Raw genomic sequence first — 24,205 nt, 5'->3', positions numbered from 1 at the left:
TGGGGCTGAGGAAATACAGACCTGGGCATGGCCACGATCACAGAATAGACGTGGGCAAGGGATGTACATAGACACGGGCATGGGGAGAACACAGACATTGGCATGAGATGGGAATAGGCACAGGCATGGGCAGGATGCAGTCATGGCATAGGCATGGATCGGGGAGGACACAGACATAGGCAGGGGCATTGGGAGAAGGGCCCGGAATGGCATGGGCGTGAAGGGGATTTGGGCATGCACATAGGCATGCATAGCATGGAGAGAGGATGGACGGGGCTATGGGGAGGGATGGACGTGATGTGGGCATGGACAGATGTATGGGCATGGTGAGGACATGGATCAAGTGTGGACATGAGAATGAGAAGGTAATAGGACAGGAGAGGACGTGCTTGGGTATGATAGGAACGGGTTGGTCTTGGGCATGGATTAGGCATGGGGATGGGTCGGAATGGCATTGGCTTTAGCATGAGAATGGAGTGGGGATCAGGATGGAGGCAAGAAGTGGAGATCTGCCTCGGGTGGTGCCTTCATGTCCTGGCCATGGTGAAACTCCCTCTCTTCTTGGGGTCAGGTGGGCTCTAGTTTCAGCACACATCGTAAGGAGGAGGAAACCTCTGTTTCTCCTGTGCCTCTAGTTAGGCAGCTTGCATAATGTCTTGCTTTTGGGGTCAGGGGGCATCATCCACAATGGTGTCAGGAGATGACATTACTATCGTTATCAATTACTATTTTTTAACTTATTTTACAGAATTGTGCTGTTTGATAATTAAAATCAAATTCTCAGAAAGAAGATCAATGCTACCAGTTTCTGCCTTTTATTTCTTTGGCGGGGGGGAATTTGTTTGGTTTTATCTGTTTTTTAATAATTTTTAACGGCAGTGACAAGAATTTAGGTCTGTTTAATGCTGCTATTCAACATGCTCTGAAGAAAGAGAGGGTTTCAGTGTTGCTAAGTGTCAGGCCCTGCTACTGCTTCACTGCCTGACCTTGGGCATGTCCTCAATAACTTATCCCTGTCAGCCTCTATCACCCATTGCCATTTACACTCAGCCTATCATTTTCTCATTCACCAAATAATCACATTTTTCTCTTTCGAGTCCCTCCTCAAAATTTACTCTTACAAAACTTTTCAGCAACAGGATTTGTGTTGACATCACAAATCTTGGAGTGACACTGGATTCAGCCCTAAAACCGCATTGTAAGAGGAGTGATGAACATAATGGACTGCAGTACTTCCTGCAGTGCTTTGAGCTACATGGGAATCGTCCTCTTCATGGCATACCTTTAAATCAGCCAGGTGCAAGTCTGCTGTGGTCTGCCTTTTTCTTCTGTCCTAAAATTTCTAGCCTTTGTGGAAAGCAAGAGGTAAGATATGTGTTTTATTCCAAATCCAGAAATCTCAGTAAAAAGGTGCACAGCAAATCAGATCATCCTAAAACAGCAGAGTCCTCGACATAAAGGTCTGCATTGCAAAACAGCTGCTGCTGTTCACTGATTTTTTTCAGACATACATATTAAAAATGAAATATATTTGCATTGGCCTTATTACCTCTGGAATATATTCCACATCAGGAATCTAGACTCTAGACAAAGGTAATTTAGGTCTCCGGAAGGAAAAAGTTTAACTGAGAAATATATATATTGTTAGGAATAGACCTCATCCAAATTCAATGGTAATTGTATAAGCCTTTCAAAAATCATACAGTATGCAAGCTTCCAAAATTTCGGAACAAGAAACATTTCCATTTAAATGCCAAGAAGCAATTTTTCCTCTCTTGTTCAATACTAAATCAGTCACATGAGCAGTTTGCATTTGATTTTCGAAAGGAAATGGAACATCTTCTCTTCCAATTACATATGACTTTTTCTTTTTCTTGTTCTTAGTGCTCTTACAGTTTGCATTACTTTCCTGTGGTTTTGAAACACTTAGTTGATATACCCATTCACCTCAGACATTTTTTTTGGTTTTTTTTAAACTCAAGTGACATTATTAAGAAAAAAATCAGTAAACTCAAGTGGGGAGTAGAATGGTGTTTATTTGAATTCTGGCTGGTGAATTCAAGTTTAACAGGTCAGCACTGTTTGTGTAATTGGCCTTTTTCTTTTAACAGAACTAGACAATAATGCTCCTGGTAAAAAAAAGAACAATAGTAATTTAATGGAAAAAAGTGACTTTGCTTAGGAAAATCCTGCTCCTGCTTCAATTCACAGTGAATTACTGTGGTCAAAGAAGTGTGCTGCATAACAATTTGGAGCATATTTTATGAAGATGTACATTCAAAGTATCAGTGTTCATCAGCCTGCAACATTGTGCCTGGGTCCTGCACCCCAGCAACTTTGCACTTTGCTCCTTGAGAACAGTGACTATTGAGCCAAGTTTTCCTCCATGAAGGGTCTGGAAGAGTTTGTAAAGAAGCCACATCTGTGGGACAAGAAGGTGAATGACAAGACTGATGCCTGTTAGACCTTGTGTGCCAGAGAGCAAGGACAGCAAGTCCTGGAGCTGCCACTCTGACTGGCACCTGGTGCTCCCAATGCCGGTTTGTGTTTCCATGTTGACATTCTCTCCAACGAAACAATGAAAACACATTTTGTAAAGTCCCCATTCATCAAGCAAAAAAAGCAACATGTGGTGGTCAAAGGCTTCTTGCTGGCCAAGTTCAGCAGCAGTTGGTTTGGTGAGCCCTTTTGCCTTAGTGGGGACATCTCCTGAGGGGCTGCACTACTTGACAGCCACTACTAAAGATTTTAAGTTTTTTCCTACATCCAGGAGAATAATCCAGAGGGAAAACCCATGTATTTTAATCAATGGAAGTGAAACCATTTGCCTTTCAGAGACTATAAAATACACACCCCAGGGTTCAATGCTCTTTTCTACTCCTCCAGAAAATTCTTAAGGGGAAATCACTCTTTTCTTGATGAATGTGCAATTCAAATGTGGAAATATGCCATTCTTCATGCTTTCTCCATAGGGTGCAAAATGATTTCTGTAATTAAAACCTTTTTGCCAACATTTCCTGATGAGAATTTTTTTTTTTTTTTTTTAAATACAAGGGGAGAAGTCATGTACAAGAAGGTTTGCAAAACCAGGTCTGGAGTGTTTGACCTTTAAGCCTCTATTTGAATTAGCAATTTTGTTTAAAAGGTGCATGAGGATGAGGGTGAGGAACATGAGTAAGGGCTGCAGCTTAAGTTTCCAATCAGGCACTGCTGAAAGAAATGTCTGCAAGAGAAAGAAAAATATGGGTACCACTGCTAATATCAGGGTAACTATTAGGGATGACATTAGCACTGGGAGCACACAGCCCAGTGCTCAACACATTTTAGCAGCCCCAAGTGGGTAACCAGGGTCTGTGTGGGGATCATGCTGAAATGTGTGCTACAGCATCAGTGCTGCACTGGTTCCCATGGTAGCTAGATCAAATCCAGCTTCTCTGATACATATCAAGCTGTGAGGGGCAGTGTAGACAAAATTGGAGTCAATTAAGAAAAGCACCTGTGTGAGCTTTTGTAGGTCTTGGACCTGAAGTCCACACATATTGCTTGTCACCACAGCTTGGACTATGTAATATATAGAGATCAGGAAACGGGACAGAGCTTTTAGCCACCTACACAGTTAAAGGGTGAAACCCCATTCCTGTATGATAGATGGCAGGGCTGAACCAGAGCTGGATGCAGAGCTGAATCCTGAAGTTCCCACTTTGAATTATGTCTCTCTGACAAAGCTCTTGAACAAGGTGCTGGAGCAGAAATCACTGGTCCTCTTTATCAAAAGCAGGATTTCCCTTACCTTTCTCTTCACTCCATGAATTCCTGCAGCTTAAATCCATCTGCATTGACTAGAGAGATGTTTCCACTACTGGTACCATGAGATTATGTCCAGACTGGGGACAGAGAAATGCTATCACGTATTCAGTCACAGAATTACTAAGACTGGAACAGCCCAACTGTTGACCCAGCACTGTCAAGTCCATCAGTAAACCATGTCCTCAAGTGCCACATCCACAAGTCTTTTGAACACTTCTGAAGATGGTGATTTCCCCTACTTCCCTGGGCAGCTTGTTCCCATATCTGGTCACATTTCAGTGAAGAAACTTTTCCTAATATCTAGCCTAAACCTCCCCTGGCACAACTTGAGGCCCTTTCCTCTCATCCTGAAGACTCTTTCCTTTTGTAAGGGTCTTTCCTTTTATTAGCAGATTTTTTTAACAGGCTGCTAAAGGCTGGAGAGGATCATTCTATGCTGACTGTGCCTTTGTAGCATCTCAGTAATCTTAATTCTTGAGAAGAACAGAGCTAAGCCCCTCTACCCTCAGTACTGGGTCTTACACCCTTCCTTTCCTTCCTTGCAAAGCACCAATGTCTGTTGTCATACCTGAAAACAAGCCGAGGCATACAATGGAGCTGAGAGTCTGCTCCGACTGCTTACTCAGGAATAAGTTCCCATCAAGTGAATTGGCCATTTGCCTGAGTGAATGTTGCAGGATTCGGCCCATATGCTTCTCAGCTCTTATATTTGCATAGTGCAGAATATGCTTACAGTACAGTGCCAATAAAACAAAACTATATACAGTTAAGCACAGAAAAACCAAGAGCACAGTTAATACCATTTACAAACAGCAGCTGAGCTCTGCAGCTGACACCCAGGCTTATAGACCATGCTCTGATGTGGGTAATATGCACAAGACAATTCTTTATAGGCAATTAGGTAGAAGGTACTGTAAGCATATAGGTCTGTATTCTCCTTTCCCTAAGCCTATTACATTCTTTTCCCCTGTGTATTGTTTATATTTTAACTCTGTAAATATGTCCTTTTTTCCTTTTTTTTTCTTCCTTTTATTTTTTTTTATACATTTCAGGAGGCCACTTCCATGGAAGACAATTGTTCTTGAAGTAAGGATTTTGGGATTGTGTAAACATACTGTATCTACCATATAAAGTGAACTTCAAATGAGATGCTGATTTGTTCAGTCTACTGAAGTAGAATAAGGTCTCTCTTATCCCCAGAAATTCCAGTGATGTCTTAGGAAGAAGAAAGATCTTCATCAAGAAGGTGTAGATCATGTCAAGAATTGTATACATTGCTAAGAGGATCAAATTACACCTTTTCAAAGACATATTTTCCTCTCTAAAAATCTTAAGCATGCTTTTTTAAATCCAGGGATAGGATAAAATATTTCTCAATTCACAACACATGATAAAACAGCCATGAACAACTGTGATATAATACATCTTCAATACAATTGACCATAAGTATATTAGAAGAAACTCCAAAAAATAATTACCCTGTTACCACACTGTGACTTTACATCCAATTTTGTTCACCTTACTGTACAAAGCAGATAGAATAGATGGATTTTATACTTTTAATAATAATGGAATGTTCAGGATTTGATATAGAAACCTGACTACCAAGGTAATAGGTACATGTAAGAACCTATTTAGAATAGCTGTGTGAATAGGAATTGCCATTAAATTACAATGAAATACTGCAGCATATCAAACAATACCAAATAAAACTTAGAAGGCCAATCTACAGCCATATTCAAGACATAACCTCATCATGAAAAAGACTTTTTTTTTCTGATGAAATCTTCTTGTTTAGACGCATGTGTGATATTTTTGAATTCTCCAATAAAGCCATGTATCTTGACTAACTTTGTGATCACTCCAGATTTATGCCTGTGCAATAGCGAAATTCATAATAATAGTCCCATTCACATGTTAGATGTTCTTGGGAAATAAAAAGCCAGTTATTTCAATCACAGAGAGTCTTGGTCTTACTAAAGAAATAGATCTGGAGACATCTCTGCCCTTTAGAGAATAATGTCTGAGCCAGCAGAATAAAGCCCCCACCTCCCCAACACCTTCACTTCTGGCACCTCCTTTTCATGTGTTGAACCAACCATTGACTTCTGAGATGGCAAAGTACCCACATTATTATATGACAACAGAGAAAATGATGATCTTGCGGTATTGACACAGCAGATCTGAGTACAGTGACTGGTTCTGATACACATTTCCAATCCTTGTTAGTTTTTTAGGACTCAACCCCCAGCTTGTCTCACTGAATCCTCACCAGAACAGTAAATAGCATGAATATTCCCTGCCTTCTGCCTGGGCTGCCTTCATCAGCTGACATGTCACCACTCACAAGCAGGGAAGGATCGAGCTCTGCTCCCACTTTCTACGCTGTCCTCCAGATAAATTGTGTTAGTTTACTGGCAAAATTTAGTTTTCATCATTGTTTGCACTTCAGAGTCAATATGGATATGGAAGAATAAGCTGAAATAGATGCCTTTTGCATCCTTAATAACAGCGTGGCCTCTCCATAGCTACGTGACAATTCCCTAACACTTTATTTAACAGTAGCAATTTATCATGTCTGACGTATCACAGTGAAGTAGTTCAGTATCCCCAATTTACAAGAAGCGCTGTTCTCTGTGCTATTTGTACTGCTTATTTCAAGACAGACCAACAGACTGAGTGCTAGCTTTCAGCTTGGAAAACCCAGATTCAGTTCCCTGGCATAGCAAAAAAAACTGTCTAGGCTTCAGTTTCCTTTGTATAATATACAGATAAAAAGACTTCCTTGCTTTATTAGATGTTGTGGGGATAAGTGCATTAAAGACTGCAAGTCCCACCAGCACTCCAACAGCCACAATTATCTCAATTAGACACACGTGGTGCAAGTACAGTGATATTTAATACATACCCTATGTATATAACCCATGAGTCAGGGCTGATATGAACACAAGCCATGCTAAGGAGTTAAAAATGCTGCTCACCTGTATGCTGTCCCCTGGCTTACGTTCCATGGAAGTTTGTGTGTCAGAATCCAGCTTCGGCTTGCGGTCGCGACGGAGCACGGCTGCTCAAGTCCGTGGATTTATTTCAGTTGCACACTCCTGGAGGCAGGGGCCCATTGTCTGGGCTGAGACACTCAATCTGGAAGGGAAAGAATAAAAAGGCTCCAGTGTGTAAAGTCATTCATTACAATCTGGAATGAACAAGGAAATCAGTGGGGTTGCTGGAGGTTAAGCAAGGGCAGAAATTGGTCTTTTATCATTGAAATGCCATAGGAAAAAAAATTACATAAAGTAAGGGATCTAATCCTGCACATCTCTACTCACATCTCTTGCCTTTATTCGTTGCAAGGGGTCACAAAGAAACAATCATGTACATTTGCAGGACCAGATGTTAAATGCATTTATAACAGAATTTCATAAGCAAGCAACTTCTTTTTCCTCAGACAGAACTCCAATGAAATTTTGATACGACCTTTATATACTTTCAGATAAAATAAGATTATTTGGATTGCCATCCTACATAATAAATATTCCACTCTAACTTCAAACTCAGAGGCATGAGAACATGTTTCAGAAGTCAGCAAATATTTTTGAAGATTAGATCTAGCGTGTTTTTAAGAGGAACTTCTGTAGTGAAAGAAAAGTAAAAGGATTGATTACAAAGCTTTCAGTACTGAAGGTGCATCATATTACTGGAAAGTGTGGAGTAAAAGTTGTTCTGAAAAGCTCCAGCAGCATCTGTGCTTATTTTATTGTACTAGTTACCCTTGGCTATGATAACTTTATGCACAGCATTAAAATAATGAGATGTTTTCACAGCTATCCTACAAATTTAAATAAAACTGCGAGCAACACAATTGCTTTCTAAAATGCAGCAATTGACATTACTTTCTGAAACTTTTTATTCTCTCCATTTCAGGACTGCCCATGTTGCAGTGAGCATCCACAACCCAACATCCAGGCTTCAGATGAATCCATAAGTGAGGACAACTCAAAGCATGCTTGCTGAGCAACAGCTCTTCAAGCAGGAAATTGGGTTCAACCAAGGGTTTCCATCCACTGTCCTGGCAGGAATTCCATAACCTCTGGGGCCAGATTTTGTTCATATATCAACTCTGCACATGATAAGCCTCCCAATTAAGGCATTTTACTTTACTTCCTTTACATTCCCCACCTCACATGGTAGCTCACTGTGGTGCTGAGGATACTACAAAGGAAGGATGCTACAAAAATTTCTATCTAGTGGTAAAAAATAAAACAGGTGGTTGATCCTATAGACTGTTACTCAGTCATGAGTCTAACAAGGACCAGTCCAAAACCTGTGCTAGTGCACCACTACTACTAAACCCCAGAGAAGGGTTGCAGAGATTAAATACCCTGTCCATGGAACCAGGGTTGGAACTAGATGATCTTTAAGATCCCTTCCAATCCAAGCTGTTCTGTGTGTCTATGAATTTTTGCTGTAGCATTTTCATATTTAGTGACTACAGATTTAGAAAATGAGGTTATGTGCTGGGTTTTAAGATTCAGTAAGCAGTACATTTAAAACTGGCCTTTTTTCCTATTTGAAATCCCCAGATATAGACTATGTAGCCTGTTAGACCTGATCATGCCTGATCCAGCCATTTTCAGAGTGCAGCTGGGCCAGAGGATGGGTTCAAATAATTTTCAGGGTAAGGGACTACAATCTTAATATGCTACTTCATTTACCCTCTTGGGCTGGGTAAAGAAAACATCAAAAAATCTTTCATGAGCTTGTTGGGTGAGATTAGGAAAGGCCACATGAATGCCTTTAAATGACAATCCGCAAAGGACTAATGGGGCTAGTGACAAATCTGCCTTCCTTTCCTTTTCCCTTTTGAATGTGTAGCTATGCCATTCTGCTGTGAGTTTACTTGAGTCAGAACAGGACTGAAACTCACACCTGCAAGCAAAATAAGGTGCTTCCCTTACTCTCCCTCTGCATCTCTCTGCAGGAGTGTCTGACACATGACATCTGTTAATGAGGGTTATAATCCCGCCCCATCCATCCTGTAACCCTGTACTAGTAGTGCTTAGACCCAACGGCCTCTTTTCCTAAGGAAATAAGGCTTTTATAGGAGTGCTGTCTGTCCATCTGGCTCTCCATCTGTCAATCCTGTGCCCAGCAATGTATTCTGAACCTGGTGGCTAATTTCACCCCTTTCTCTAGAGAGGTAAAAGCTTAAAAGATATAAATATCCTACATATATTATGAAAATCAGTGGCGTGTGAGACAAAGCACAGCTCGTGTGAGTGAAAGGCTGTGGTATAAGCTCGTTAGCTAATTGCTTGGCTTGGGCTGCCAGCTGGCCAGTCAGTACATGCAAACCAGCCAGCTCAGCTACCTGTGAGTGACTTCTTGGATCTTCGCACAATGCACCTGGCAAGCCAGCAGAAGAGAGGAGACTTTTGTAGAGGGAGTAGGTGTGCACAGGGAGAGACAAACATGGGAAGGAAGACTTGCCAAGGGCTGTGGTCAGAGAGAAAATGGTGTTATTGAAGGGGAGAAGGAAACAAAAGTTGGAGGGTGTGATTTTGTGGGGAGGGATCTATGATTTAAGATGTCAATAGAGTGACTTGGTTTTTCTTGAAGGACACTGATATATCTGGACGTAATATCTTGAGTAAGGTTTTTCCTTCTCTTTTATCCTCAGAGTTTAAAAACAACCACTCTGTTAAAAGTAAGGATCCTTATAATCCTATACCTTGTTTCAGATGGTTGAAATAAAGGCAAGAGCAAAAAAAGAGGACACTAGCAGAAAACATCTTATGGAATGAGCCTTATTATTCCCTCTCCACAGCTAATAAACAGAGGCACCAGAAGACAAACCGGATTGCATTTCAAAAGTCCAATTTAAAATGCTCTCAGTAAAGGCATACAGTAAACTTGCCACAGTGTCAAAGCCAGAGCACCCAGTCTCCAAACCTCTGGTGCTGGAATTTCCCTGGTGTATATGGCAGCAGAGTTGCTCTGCTCACCTCTGTGTTCAGCTGACAGATGCAGTGTTTGGGTGTGAATTACTACCCTTGCTCTGTCAGTGGAGAATGAAACCCTACTTCTGTCTTGGTACTATCATCAATTATACAGATCTTACTGCCACTCCTCTTTCAAGTACATTTTGGTATTATTTAGTACCATTTCACTGCCAGAACACTTGGTTTTCCCCATTCTCCTGCTCCCTCACCCCTTACATTCCTTTCTGTGTTTGATGCATGTTCAACCACAGTCTAAGAGATAAAGAACAAACATTCAGAACAGACAGACTCCTAAAAAATCAGCTGAACTCAGGATTCCTAGTGTCAGATGATAAGGTGCCCGAGCTAACCTACTGATAAAGTATGTGGTAAGCAAACCCTGTGATCTACACAGATAGCTTAAGCTTCTGCAGTGCTAATTACTATTACAACCTTAAGCTAATATTTGAGCCTTTCTTTAGAGCAAGGATGTGTAACAATTAGATTACAGGATTTGGAGCATTACAAAGAGAGATAAAAGCAGCAGTTTCGTCATGGTATGTGGTATTTTGTTTACACAGAGATAATAGCGATGATGATAATAATAATTTAATAACAGCTATTTTATTTAGGTCCAAATTCTGATTTCAGGTGCATCAGACCTGCAACAGAATTATCCTGAAATCATTTGGGTTGAGGCATGCAGATCTCTAGTCAGAGACCATTTTGAAGTGAATTGTTCTGAAGAGCCCAGCATGGTGTACAATTAGTTCTAGCTATTCATGGTAGTACATAGTGAACCAATATTTCCAAAGAAGGGCCTGGGATTGAATATTTCTCTTCACTTCTTCCCTGAGCATTGCTGAGAACTCTGATGATATGTATTGCACCCTGATCCTGATGACAGCTCCAGCAATGAAAGGGACCTCTGTTTTTTTGGTCTCTGCCACCCTTATGGTTTCCTCTCTTCCCCACTCCACAAGAATATGCATATGTAAAAACACAATATGCTTGAATACAGTGGTAATGCATAGGGAGAAACCAAACAACAGAGAAACAACAGTTTACTCTAGCTGTGTGCCAGATTTAATACATGTTATGCTTTAATGTGCCTGGGACATCATCTTTAGAACTTTCTACAGTGTACTAAAAAGAAAAGGCATCTTTTCTGCATGATATTTCAGCATGTTTTTCTATGTCTCACTGTTTTGTTTTTTTTTATTTCTTCTCCTAGGCACTCAAGGGGAAAAAAAATCACCCCATGTCCATGACAACAGACAGCTTTTCTGATGAACCATAAAATTCCTTGCCTCAGAGATAAGTCAGCTCATACAAATGAGCATTTGGCCCCTGAAATTTTGTTGCTTCTGAGATCATGGAAAATACATGACAAAAACACCCTTTGCCAAAAATTGAAATCAAGATTTTCCTCTGCTTTGGAGACTAAAATCAAACTTCCTAACTATGACAGTTTTTCAAGTATTTACCACCATTTCCTGTAAGACAGAATCAGTCACACAAAGCAAAGCTAATTTGTATATCCACTCAGGAATATTAAAAATGCTATTATAGCATTAAAAAATAAACCTATCTCCTAGCAGTGGATTTAAAGAAAGTCTCAGCAGCTGAAAATCTGGTCCCAGAGTCACAAGCAGCAAACAAGCAAGGCAATTAACTGAAAAAAGACAAGGACATGTTTTAGCAAGCCCTCATTCTACTCTTAGTCTATCATAAGTATATAGGAAGCCTAAAAGCAGGCAAGGTAGACAGATAGGATATTTTTCCTTACCCATAGGCACCAGAGTCTTTTCAGAGAGCTGCATCTTGCAGGCAGTCAATACTTGGTTGAAAACTTGAAAAACAGGTTTTAAGCAAAAACTCTTCTGAGAATTAGATCCAGACTGGAGAGGCTGAAAGCATCACTCGAAACGGCCAGTTTAATTTATTCAAAGAAAAGCCACATAGCTCAAGGACAGGTAAGTAGGTAAATAAGCCATTCTCAGCCCCTTCTTGGCAAAGAAAGGTACCATGAAAAGCATACGTTAAAGGAGAGCTCTGCATGGGAAATGAAGGAGCCTCAGGTACAGACATTTGATTTATTTTTTTTCAGAGTGTGGCACAGGGGAGCGTGCACTGGCTCAACCTGTTGTAATCTAACATGTGGGTTGCTAGTTGTTGCGATGATATTGCAGCAGCCTCTTCATTAAAGGAGCTGTGTCTTTAGCAGCAATGATGCATTTTCTACTTCTGAAATCAAGACTTTGTCACTGCTGCTCTTGCTCTCTGTTGCACTTCCCGCTTTATCACCTTTTTTTTTTCTTTTTTCTTTCTCATAGTGAGCAGTATGAATGCAGGGAAGGATGGATAGGTACTATATGTTTCTTATTTGCTCAGCTGGCAATCCTTTTGCTACTTCATTTCACTTTAATAGGATCTTCTTGTTACCCACCTACTGTATCTCAGCATGGAAAATCCCGGCATCAAAAGGTTGAAAGCTGGAGGAAAAACTTGCCTCCCTGCAGCTCTAGATGAGGTGAGGATGAGACAAAGTCATCTGGTTGCTTTGCAAACAGTATTAAGGCAGTTCAAGGAAGTATAGGTAAAGGACATTAGCTTCCCCCTGAATTAATCTCCAGCAGGCTTTTGCTTTTTCCAAAGGCAAAGAAGATGAGGGAAGAGTCACAAGTATCTTAGAAGTGTAAAACTGTCAAGAAGAAGTGGTCAAATGATTTCTTCCGTATGACATAGCAGTGCATTTCTGTTCAGCTTGTGTAAAAGGAATTCCAAAAAGGAATCCTGCGACAGAAAGATGTGTGACAAACAAAAGAAGAGTTGAAACTGTGTCTGGGCAGCCCCCAGCTGTGTGTTGGTGTGCAGGGGTCTGAGTGTGCATCTGTGTGGGGATTCACTTGTAGGCAGCACTGGGACCATCTGCACAAGCCCCAGTTCCTCTGTCATATCTACTGATGAGTTTCAGGGAAAGCAGCCCTGGTTTAAAATAGCCTCTGGAATATAATATTAAAACCTTACACTTAAAACCAAAACTGTTTTGAAGCCTTAGCTGCACCTCTATTTCCCAGCAGTTACTCTAGGCTTTAAAATCCGATGTCTTATGTAAAGTCTCATTGCAGGGTGGGGGGTGTTACTGAGAATTGGATGGGAGACACCTCCTGTCTTGGTCTGGGGGAAATCGAGGGTGAGATCAATGTGACAAAGAACCAGAGGGGATTAAATCAGGCATTTGTGTTGGCAAGGGGAATGAGGTGGGGTGAGGGGGGAGAAATTTCAGCTCTGCGAACTCCAGACCTGACATTTCTGCTGTCTGCTCTGCACAGCGGCAGCATGGAGCACGCTGGGAAGCGTGTGTGTACCACTTCCCTCTGCTGGAGGCAGCTCAGACTGTTACCTGCCTCCCTCCATCCCACAGTATTTCTGTAGGTACTAAAAATGCTCCAACCCCTATCATCTGGCACAGCAGTGATAATGAAGTGGCCACAAATCCTTTCAGTAACTTTCATTTATACAAAAGTCTCAGTGCTGACTGGGGGGTGGAACACAGCAGCTCTTCCAGCACAGAGGAAGAAAAAGGATGAGAGGAAAGGGATGTGTTTTGCAGAGATTGTTTAAGCTGACACATTTTGAAAAGAGCCAGAATACCACAGCCTGGACATGTAACACTTCTTGAAAGAAGAATGAACTGTCTGATTTCTCACAGCTTTGCACAGTCACGCACAGCCTCCCCCAGCTCCAGCACTGTGCAGCACCAGTTAGGGAATGCTTTGGGGTTGTTCAGTGTACTGGTGTCCATATAACCATGCATTTGTTTTGCAGCTTGTACAAGATCACAGGTCAAGGGAATGTGGGGGACTGAATGAATTAGTGAAGAGAAAAAGAACCTGCCTGCAAGCTGTCTTCCCTGTCCACCTCTTGCATCATCTTGAGCTGTTAAAATATTTGATATAATACAGTGTAACTAATAGGTTTCGCCATCTAATCCCTTACTTAGAGATTGTGAACATCAATGGTTTTATAGGCTATAGAAATGGATAGTTCAGACGAAGATGATTGTTTTTTCTCTCTTGAGTATGCAGAACACTTCCTAATATTTAATATTTTATATTTGCCCTTAGATATATCCTGATGACATTCTCCAGTAGCCTTGTGAGACCAGCCCCAGCTGGACCAGTCCCAACAAGACTAAGCTGGTTGGGGCTTTGAGCAACCTGATCTAGTGGAAGATTCCCTGCCCATGAGAGGGGTTGAAATGAGATAATCGTTATGGTCCCTTCCATCCCAAACCATTCTGTGATTCTTTATTCTATGACCACCACTCCTGTAAGGCCACTAAGTGCCACAATCTTTAGGAGTACAGGTAGTGTGAAAGTCCTGGAGAGCCAGGGAGGTTTTGATACTCTTTCATTTTGCTGATATCAGCCTTGTCATTATCCTCTTATGAGAGCTCTTACAAGAGGAATCAAAATCTAGTAGCTCTTTGCCATCAATACACTAAACCCTTTAAAGTTAAAAAAAAAACCAAACCACAGTGCCACTGCAGGAAGCCACAAACAAGTTACACAACAATTTCCAGTGCATGAAGAAAGCACTACATTTATTACAAAGATATTGTCCATTAGAACATGAAAAAAAGAAGTCAAATTTATGTTTTGTGCAAGAAATGTTCTTGTTTATCTACCATTTTCCTCAGATAGACTAATTTTGTAAAGGATGCATATTAACCCTAGCCTTTCTGCCATCCCAGTGGTGTGGTAGATGCTACCTCCTCAATCAGTCACCCACACCTCTGGTGAAACAAGCTTGCTCTGTGATTCCTATTGAATCTTAGCTGTAAACCCAGCCTCAGTAAAACAAATCAACAAATACCTCTTTAGTAAGAACAATAGGGAGTGGGTAGATATGGAGAGATTCCATCATTTCACTACTTATTTATTTATTTCTAAGGGGAAAGGGATGGCAATTCCTCACAGGCTGAATGATGACAGCCATCCATGCCAACAGAGATGCTTGCTGCAAACAGGAGCTTATTTTTGTTAAATAAGCCACCAAATAAAGGTGTAAATTAAAAACAAAATGAAGTTTTCCATATCTTATGTGTGTATCTACATTGGCATTTAGCTTTGCATCAGGTGGGTGCTATTGAGCACCCCTATCTGTTGGCAGCATTTTAGCATTTCTACAGGGACTAGAGGGTTAAACAAGTAGGACAGATCTTGTTATGATTATGGAAAAAGACAGCTGAGAGAGACTAAAACCATTGTATATCAAGATATTACTAGATGCCAAAGCAGAATTCTTCCTAAAAATCTGTGACATGGACAGGAGCTGTCATACGAAGGTTACCAAATATAAGTGGAAAAATTAGGGAAGAACATAATCTAAGTACTGTCCCTCCAGTTAAATGCCTAACACTTGAATTTTGAGAAATTTCATTATGACTGTTGTGTAAAACAAAAAATGTGGGTTATTAGCTCCCATTGGCAAATAATTACTAAATTTATCCCATGTACTGAAACAAAAGACATTACAGAAGTGATGTTAGCCTGTAGTGGCCACTCATGTCTTTGAGATTTTATTCTCCTTGGAAGTGTGAAAAATTGGGTTTCCACTTTTGTATCAAATCAATGGCAACCTCCATAGGCACTTCTTTATTTGTATTTAAAACCAAAAAATAAAAAATAAAGAAATAAGGACACAAAAAAGAAGAAAAAAGAGGAGAAAAATATGGAAAGGAAAAACAAAAAAGGGAAAACAAAAAAGAAAAATGAGAAGGAATAGGGAAAAAGGAAAACATAAAGGAAATCAAGGGAAAAAAGAAAAAGACAGAGAAAGATGTAACCAGAATGTTTTAAGATGTATATTAAAAGGACTGCTCTCTAAATGAATAGGAAACAACAGATTTTCTTCTGTCTTTCTTCCTTCTGATAAGAAAATTCTGATTTCCTTATTTCAAGCAAGGAAAGATAACTAAATGAATGAGCATGCTGGCCACACTAGAGATGCTTTAATTCCAACCACATTTGATCTTTGTCTAATATTCCTGATTATCTCCACCTGTATGAAGTATTCAGGCAATGAATGTCCCTGCAGGTAGGGTATGGTACTGGATATAATGTGAAATATAAAAATCTCTCTAACTGACTTTTAAAACTATTTCCATTGTACTTTCTCAAGCATTCTCTGTCATTTCCACTCTTCTTTGACCAGAAAAGAAATCAGACACACAAACAAAATCAGAAATGGAATACACTTTGAGGGTGATTTCCTGTGCAAAGGGAATGAAAAGGAAAATACTTTCCCCTCTCATTAGAGGGACAGCCTGTAGTAGGGTAAGCCTGAGCAAGGACAGTGATGGAGGGAGAGACCTGAGGCAAGCCAAGATCTGGACCAAGAGCTTTCCAGGGATTGTCACATTTGGCTGAGGACAGAGTAGTTTGGCAGGGCTGCAGCCTGTCCAGCAGCCTGCTGGGAAAAGAATGGGTACATAAGGCTGATGAGGGAGGAAACGCTGACCTTAATTTTGTTTCCAAAGACACTATTTTTTCCTAAAGTTGAAAATAAAATAAAATAAAATAATAAAATTAATAAATCAAAACAAACAACAACAACCCCCCCAAAAAAATGTAATATGGTTTTGTAAAGGTGCAATACAAAATTAGATAGCATGTGTGACAAGTGAAAATTATTCTGGTCTGTAACTGTTAATGCATGGTCTGAGTGGTACTCCAGCCTCCATGGCCTCTTTCCACAGCTCTCACAGGACTCTGAACAGAGAGTGACACAATGAAGTTTGAGCCCTTAGACAATGCACTGCTGAACCTCAGTTTTCCTTGTCCATAACAGTTAGTTAATAATGAACCTTTCAGAGGCCTATGCTATCCTGTGCTAGAAAAAAGGCTAATTTTGTTAAAATATTTAACACAAAATGTTTTCCCACTGTAAGACTGTTTTCAGAAGAACTGCAGCATTTGACCATCAGCTTTATAAAGCTCTATCAGGCCTCAAGCTACAAGAAATATTATGGAGCTAAATATTACTTCACCATCCTTGTGCATTTTAGTTTTACATTGTAATAAGTATAAAGTTCTCTTCAGAGCGTCCCTGCAAAGGACAGGGCTCTGTCTCCAGCTTTTTTCTATTCATCAGTGTCTTGTACTTTGCTCTGTACAAATGTTTGCAGTGATTTGTAAGCAGTCTATGCAGAGGTAGACTCAGCTGAGAGTTATTATTACACTCAGACAGCTTTATGCACTGACCGAAGATAAAATACACTCATCTCCTTAATACTATATATACACTTTCTCTATATATAGCATTAAAATGTCCTTACTGATGCTCAAACCATAGGATCTGTAGCTTGAATTTATATTTAGTCTTTTTTTTTTTTTCTTTAGACCTACCACAGTAGTATTCAGACTGAATCAAGATAGCTTTGTTGAGTTTTGTTCCAGACTATATAGTGCAGGGACACAGTGGTTCAGAGCATAACTCTTCAGATCAGGAGGCTGGACAACTGCTACTGAGCACTCAAGTCTTCTTAACTTCTTTGTAAACTGAGGAGAGCAGTGATTTGTAAAACTGCCTTGAGATGTGTGTCAGGTAGATGCCAAGTGTGACTATAAATATAATTTGGGCAACTAAAGGGGCTGAAGCCAAGCCCTTTCAGAAGCACATTTTTAAACCAAGGATGCTGAAAATCTCAGGCTCCCCTATTTAAACTAGAATGCTTTCAAAGCTTGCCAGATCATCCACATTGAATTTGGACAGAGAGTTCCAGAAAGAAGGAAATACTGTTGACCAGGCTGGTGGCTTTGTGCAAGCTCTCTGTGACCACTAAAATCAGGAATATACTTATTAAATATTACATCAGAGCTAAGATTGTTAGAGGATTGCATTCCTCATTTAGCAGAGATCTAGAACTCCAAGAAGAGTTTTGGGCCATTAGACAAATTAAGGGCAAATATGTGCTCCTAAACAGAAGAAAAGTCTGGCAAATTCTCTCCACTACCACTGATCCCTGGTTGAAACCTCCATAATGCATGGTAACTGCAGCAGCTCTGCTAAGATTTCTACAGCAAAGTCATTGCAGCCCATTGCAAAATCTCTTCCCTCTTCTCAAGGTTCAGTGACCCATGGGCCAGTGCTGTTAATGTGGATTTCTACGCTGGTGCAGCCGTAGTGTTAAATGACAAGGATGACAGTCTTGCTAATTTATGCAGGCACCGAAAAGAGAGCTAGCCCATAATTTTGTTATGTTTCCAGGGCTTGACTTTTGTTCTAAATGTCAACAGGGTGTGCAAATGCCACACAAGTCTCCCTTAGGACTTGGCTCAAGTTCATATGCAGATACTTCTGAGAGTGTCTTGGATTCATGAACTTAAAAAATAGCTTAAATATACAAAAGTAAAACTAGTCTCGATAGACTATATAAAAATACTGCATAAACTCCTGAGAATTTCTTTAAATTTGTGCACAGATATGCAGAAATGCACATATATATCCACACACACATTCTCTGTACACAGGATTTCAAGATAAGAACATTGGTCAATTTTAAGCACTCCAATTTACCTCCTTGGATTTTATTTGCAGCTGATTTATTGGCTTTCCCCATTTTTCTTTTAACTACTATGTTGCAAATTTTTTGGAATGATAGGCCTGTCTCTTCAAAAGGAAGAGCATATAAGCACTGTGAGAGGAAACTCCTCCAGACTACTCCAGCAGTGCACCTCAGTTTTTTTCTGCATAGAAATGCTTTTAGATGTGAAAGACCCGATGACACAAAAGTTCCTATGTAGATCCCTCCAGGGCATGGCAGTGCTGAATTGCTTGGCAGGGCTGAATGGAAATATCTGTGCAAAAAGCTGCCCTAGCACTTGCCCATGCAAATAGAGGGCTTGTGTAGATCCCAGCTGAGTGATGATCAGGAAGGCAGAGCCTGTTCTGGATGAGGATATAGGGTATTTTAGAAGTGAGTGTTTTCCTGGGCATGTTGAGGAGGTTAAAAAGTTTGAAGAAGAGAATTTCCAGACAGAGGATGTCTCTGAAGTTCTCTGTTCTTTTGTTAATGTTCTCAGATAAATTTTCTTGATCAGGAGAGCCTGGGAAAATTTGAGTGGAAAAGTAAAAAGATCTGAGAGACAGTAGAATAGCCTCAGAATCAGGCAATGAACAAAGGTGTATGAAAGCATAGGAGACCTGGCTCTTCATAGGCATTTAGATTATCCAAACTCAATTTAATCTGTGATATCTGATCATCATAGCAAGCTTCCTAGGAGCTCAGTTGGTTTGGTAGCTCTGACTTCTTATCCCCTCTCTGCCAGATCTGACATATGACAATTATGCCCATTAAGAATTCAATTATATATTTAGTAATAATTGAAAAAGATTTATAAGACCACAGACACAAATTCTTTTCCAACTGTGATCTTGGACAAAGACACCATTTATGATCATGAAAGCAACACGTTGCCATCCAACCACTACCACTACCTAGCTTCATCTCTTGTACTGTTCAGCTTTCACACCAAACACTTCTTATGTAGAGACCAGTAGAGTAATTTGAAGACAGCATCAATGCTGGGGTTTTTTTATCACCATACCAAGGGAGGTACAGAGTTATAAAGCTGCTGGCTAATACCTTTCCTTAAAAACTGAACATCACTTGATCATGTGATATGCATTGCAGCATGCAGAATGTTTGACATCCCAAATCTTTCCTTGTCAAAGCAGGAGCAGTACCTGATCCCATGACCTGATCCCACAATGGCTTGATTCCTTGTAAAATTGCTAGCAGCTACTGAGTTTTTTCAGATTTATTCTAGAACAGGTTTTCAAGGCTGTCTGTAGAATGTCAGTATAAAAGATGAAGCTGATTTTATTCTTATATTTTTGGCTCTTGACTTAAATACACATTTTTGAAATGTCTTTCTGAGGCTTTCCTTATTAATAAGTGCTTTCAGAAATAAATGTTGGTTGTCACAAAAAAATTGTTTCACATTTCTGTTTTGTTTCCTGTCATTTGGTCAATTCTTGAAATCAGACATTTAAAACAGTAAACAGATGTTCCAATAATAATTAACAAATATTTCTGTGAGTGAGAAGCTAAAAAAGCCTGCAAACCTTGGAATATGTGTTCTATGCTATCTATAGACCCTCCACAACAGCATCCCATTCTTTTTTCCTTTCTTTTACTTTCTTTTTTTCCCCTATGATCTCAACTCCCACTTCCAAAGCCTGCAGATATCCTGTAGATAATCTTTTTCCCTAGGTACCTTCCATGCCTCTGGGCTCTATTTTAAGTCTAGCAATTATCAGCTGGCAAAAGGCCCCACATGCTGTGACTGGTTCCAAAATGACTGCTGGTCACTACATGCAGGCTGATTGTGCAGGGTCAGACCATGCAGAAAAATGTCCCATCATAATTTATCTGACCAGGGGTTGCTCCCAGATTTGAAGGGTATTAATTTCAGTCTTTTCCTCCCATTTTCTTATTAATTTTCATGAACCTTATCAGTACCTCATTATATTTTCTGGGAGATATCTAGTTGTTGTTCAATATGACTAATTCAAAAATGATCTCAAGTTTTCATAAGGGAACTGATAAACAGATGGACAGGCAGAGCAACTGCATAAGGCTTCAGGAACCCAGAGAGAAAACTAGACTGTCACCAAGTTTGTACTCTAAGGACCTCAGGAGAATTGATATCTATTCATTAATTCTGATTCATGGCATCATCTCATCAGAGAGATAAATATTACTGTTCTTTAATTTATAAATGGGTCAACAGAGGCATGAAGAGAGCAGGAGACTTCTCAAGGTCCTAGACCAAGTCTGTGGTGGATCCAGGGATATTTTTTTGACTGGCCTTTACTGTAACTCAAAGTCACTGTGTACTCAACTGGTTCTTTATTAAAGGTGTGGTTTTGTCATGAAGCAGGATTAGGAATAAAGGTGAAAGCCATGGAGAACCTCTTGGGATAGCTGTCATGGCCTGACTTATTTGATCCTTGACCCATGCTGCTACAGGCAGCAGGTACTGTCACCTGAGACACCATCCCTGCATGGGTAGAGGGGCAGAAAGGGTAAGGGACACAGACATCACTTGCAGACTCACTAGACTTCTGAAGATTAAAGATACTACTTCTGATATCCACCTTGAGCCCTTGGATCCACACATTTGCCTTGTGTGTTTTCAATTGCTCATCCTCAGGTCCTGTCATATCCCATGGGGCAATTCCTTTATTTTCTTGAGTCTCCTGCTGCACAGATACTGGCCATGCCCAACTTCTTACTGTAACTAGGTTTGCTCCTGCACCATTTCCCCTCAAGTTCAGATTCATCCTCTTGCTCAACATTATTCTCTTAGCCCCTTCTTTTCCTTGAAGCAGATGAGAGCTCCCTTCCACAAAACATCCCCAGTGGACCTGAGACTTGGATGAAAATGAACAAACATTGGGAACCATAATATAAAATTCTGCCTCTCGGTGATGTCAACCAAAAAAAAAAAATATTCCTTGACTCTTTCCTTGCCTGGAATTACATAACTTACTCTAAAAGTCTAGGTCTCAGCTGAGTTTCCCTGGATTTGTTGCACATTTTCTTCACAGCAGCTATCTTAAAATTCCTTTAAGTCCTTGGGCATAACCTTTTCCCCTCATCTCTATCTCCTGATTTGGTTTGGTGACCTTCTTGTTATGAAGTAAAGAGAATTTAGAGATGCTTAGCAGGGAAATCTTTGTCCTTCAAACTCAGCTTTGTTTTCCCAGACTGAATGACTCTTAAAACCCTGGGAATTTGTGTGATTAAGGACTCAATGAACCCCATGAAAGACTTTGTAATTTGCACAGCTATTGGTATTTTAAATCAGAGTGCTTAGGTCTTCCTACACCTCATGTTTACACTTACGAGTCTAATTATTTGTAATCAAATTAAGTGGCTGCTGTGTTTTCCTTATCAACATATCCTGAGAAAATATAGCCTTAAGACCATCTGAAATAATTTTAATAAGCTACAAATATTTTGTATGTGTTTTATCTTCATTTCTCAAATGTAGCTTTGCCAGTGGGAAAAAAGATACAGCAAAAAAAGTGACTTGTTTTTAAAGACAAAAGGGAAGGGAAGGGAAGGGAAGGGAAGGGAAGGGAAGGGAAGGGAAGGGAAGGGAAGGGAAGGGAAGGGAAGGGAAGGGAAGGGGGTTTTTCCATCTGTACTTTTCTATGTTTTTCTGTTTATTGATGAATCAGAAATGAAAAAAATGCTTATCTCCTAAGTTAACTAGAGAAACCTTGATTTGATTTCTGTCTATCGTGACGTCTGTCTGCATGACCTTGGGCCTGCTATTTCCTCACCTTAAAAAGTAGTATAAAAACACATTCTTGCATTTTTGGCTGAAATAAATCATAGGCTCATCAGACAAGCCTTGCTTGTCACTATAGCCTTGTATGCACATACGGTCCTGATCTCAACTGATGTCTCTAGGTGCTAATGCAATGCAAAGACTCTGCAGTCAGAACTTTGCAGTCAACTGTGCTAAGTCAATCATCTTGTGAAAATAAAAGCTTTGAGAATCCCATGAGAAGTAAATAAATAGATAAATAAGCAATCCCACTGCAGTTCAGATCATGTGGTTTTGGACAGAAAAAAGAACTTAGCACAGGTGTACATAGCAGCCCTCGTTCTTTTTTCTCAAAACTCCCCTTGAAATATCTGCCATCCTGCATTTTTAACATTTTATCACTGGAGCACAACAAGGTACTTAAAATAAAATACATTTTTACCCAGCCATCTTGCCATTTGAAGATTCTAGACAATTATGAGATGTAACAATCTCAAATTACTTTTCTCAATTAAAGAGTAAATGCTCTTCTCTTCTGTGAACAGGGTTTAGCTCACAGAGCTGACTGGGCCAAACCAGAAGCCTGCCACATATAATCCACTTCATGTTTTTCTAAATCAGCAATTCTCAAGTGCCTCAGGGCAGCTGGATTTGGATGCTGGGAGCTCTGAGTATGTTCATAGCACTACCAGATAAACCACATTGTAACTAATTGACAATCAAAACCGTGGTGGCCGTGGATTTGTATGGGACCAGCTGCTTAGCAAAACTGCTGGCCTGCAATTTTTAATGAAATCTGCTTTTCTGTCTTTCATGTGAAAATATTGGTTTGCTGAAACTAGTGCCAGTGACAGAAAAGACATATCAACTTCAGCCTAAATTTTTGTGAGAAAGAGGTTTCTGGCTGAGGCTATGTGGTTGTGAAGCAGAAAGTCACTCACTCAAAAAAACCTGGCTATTGATGACCAGCAAGTCCTCCTGCAGCTGTATAAATAATGAAATATTCATTCGGCCAGAAAAGAGACAAGCTCTTTAGTCCCATGCTTAAAATCTAATCTGGGATGAGAGAAATCTGCACATTGAAGTCCTTGCTCCAATAAACATGCATTTATACACCCAAAGAGTTTGGGCATCTGAAGATGAGGGAGAGACATATGCCTCAGGGAGACCCAGGAAAATCCTAATGTCCACAGTGGCTTTTCTGAACCAAATAATTACTAATGGCATAACACAAACATGTTCTTTCCCCTCCCTCCCCTGCTTTCCCCCACTGCTTCAGATAGTTCAGTTTGACTTTAGATCAATTTTTTTTAAACCTGAACAGTTTTGTAGGGACAGGAAAACCATTTCCAAACCCACCCAACTCTACCTGGCATCCATCACCACAGAAGCAGACACTCAAATACTAATGGTGCCTGTAAAGCAGAAATTGAACTTTACTAAAAAAAATTAAACCAATTAATCATAGGCCAAAACTTCAGAAAAAACCCAACAGAAATCTTGCAGTGTGCTGTGAAAGCTGCCAACTACTGGGATTTGCAGCAGTCTCACAGGAGCAGTGTGTTACTCTGCTTCTGCAACAGCTACATTGAAAACAGAGCTTTAAGCAGGGCCAAGAGTGCTATGGTTTAGAGAGTCAAATCTATCTCAGATATGTGCAAATTCACTCAGACTCAAGATTTTTTGCTTTGTGGAAGCCTTTTGTAAAACTGGGCTAGAAATTACCTGAGGATCAATTGTTTGGAAGTTTGACAGGTCCTTCTTCTCCCAGTCTTCTATTGAAGGTAGATATATTCATAGATATCTGTCTCTTGCTCCTCCTCCTTTCCTCATGATAAATGATATCACACACAAATATACAATGATATGGCAGGTGTACACACAAGGAAATGACCTTTCCATAATTGCCTTTCAGTGAGTCTCCCCTCACTTTCAACAGTTCTCCTTTCCATGAGCCTTAACAAGAGCCTCAGTGGTTACCCTTGCAGAAGTTAATATTCTCCCAGAAAATGTTTCAGCTTTTTCAGGCTGGACAGCTGGATTGTGTATGGGCACAGAGGGGCAACG

The 24,205-nt window shown here is 40.2% G+C and overlaps 1 protein-coding gene across 2 annotated transcripts in view; it reads right to left on the bottom strand.

Moving 5' to 3' along the window:
• TENM4 (teneurin transmembrane protein 4) overlaps positions 1-24,205 on the bottom strand; it is a 927,633-nt gene that overhangs the window by 598,957 nt on the left and 304,471 nt on the right. For both annotated transcript variants that reach the window (XM_071432902.1, XM_071432903.1), the window contains one exon: positions 6,789-6,948. The gene's annotated coding sequence lies outside the window, so the exon portion shown is untranslated. The remainder of the gene's footprint in view (positions 1-6,788; positions 6,949-24,205) is intronic.

Source organism: Agelaius tricolor, unplaced genomic scaffold (genome assembly GCF_023055355.1).
Source record: "Agelaius tricolor isolate 1412-34295 unplaced genomic scaffold, bAgeTri1.0.p SCAF_9, whole genome shotgun sequence".
NCBI classification, from domain to species: Eukaryota; Metazoa; Chordata; class Aves; order Passeriformes; family Icteridae; genus Agelaius; species Agelaius tricolor.
Note: the sequence above shows the minus strand (reverse complement) of the source record. Positions and strands in the feature narration are given on the sequence as shown.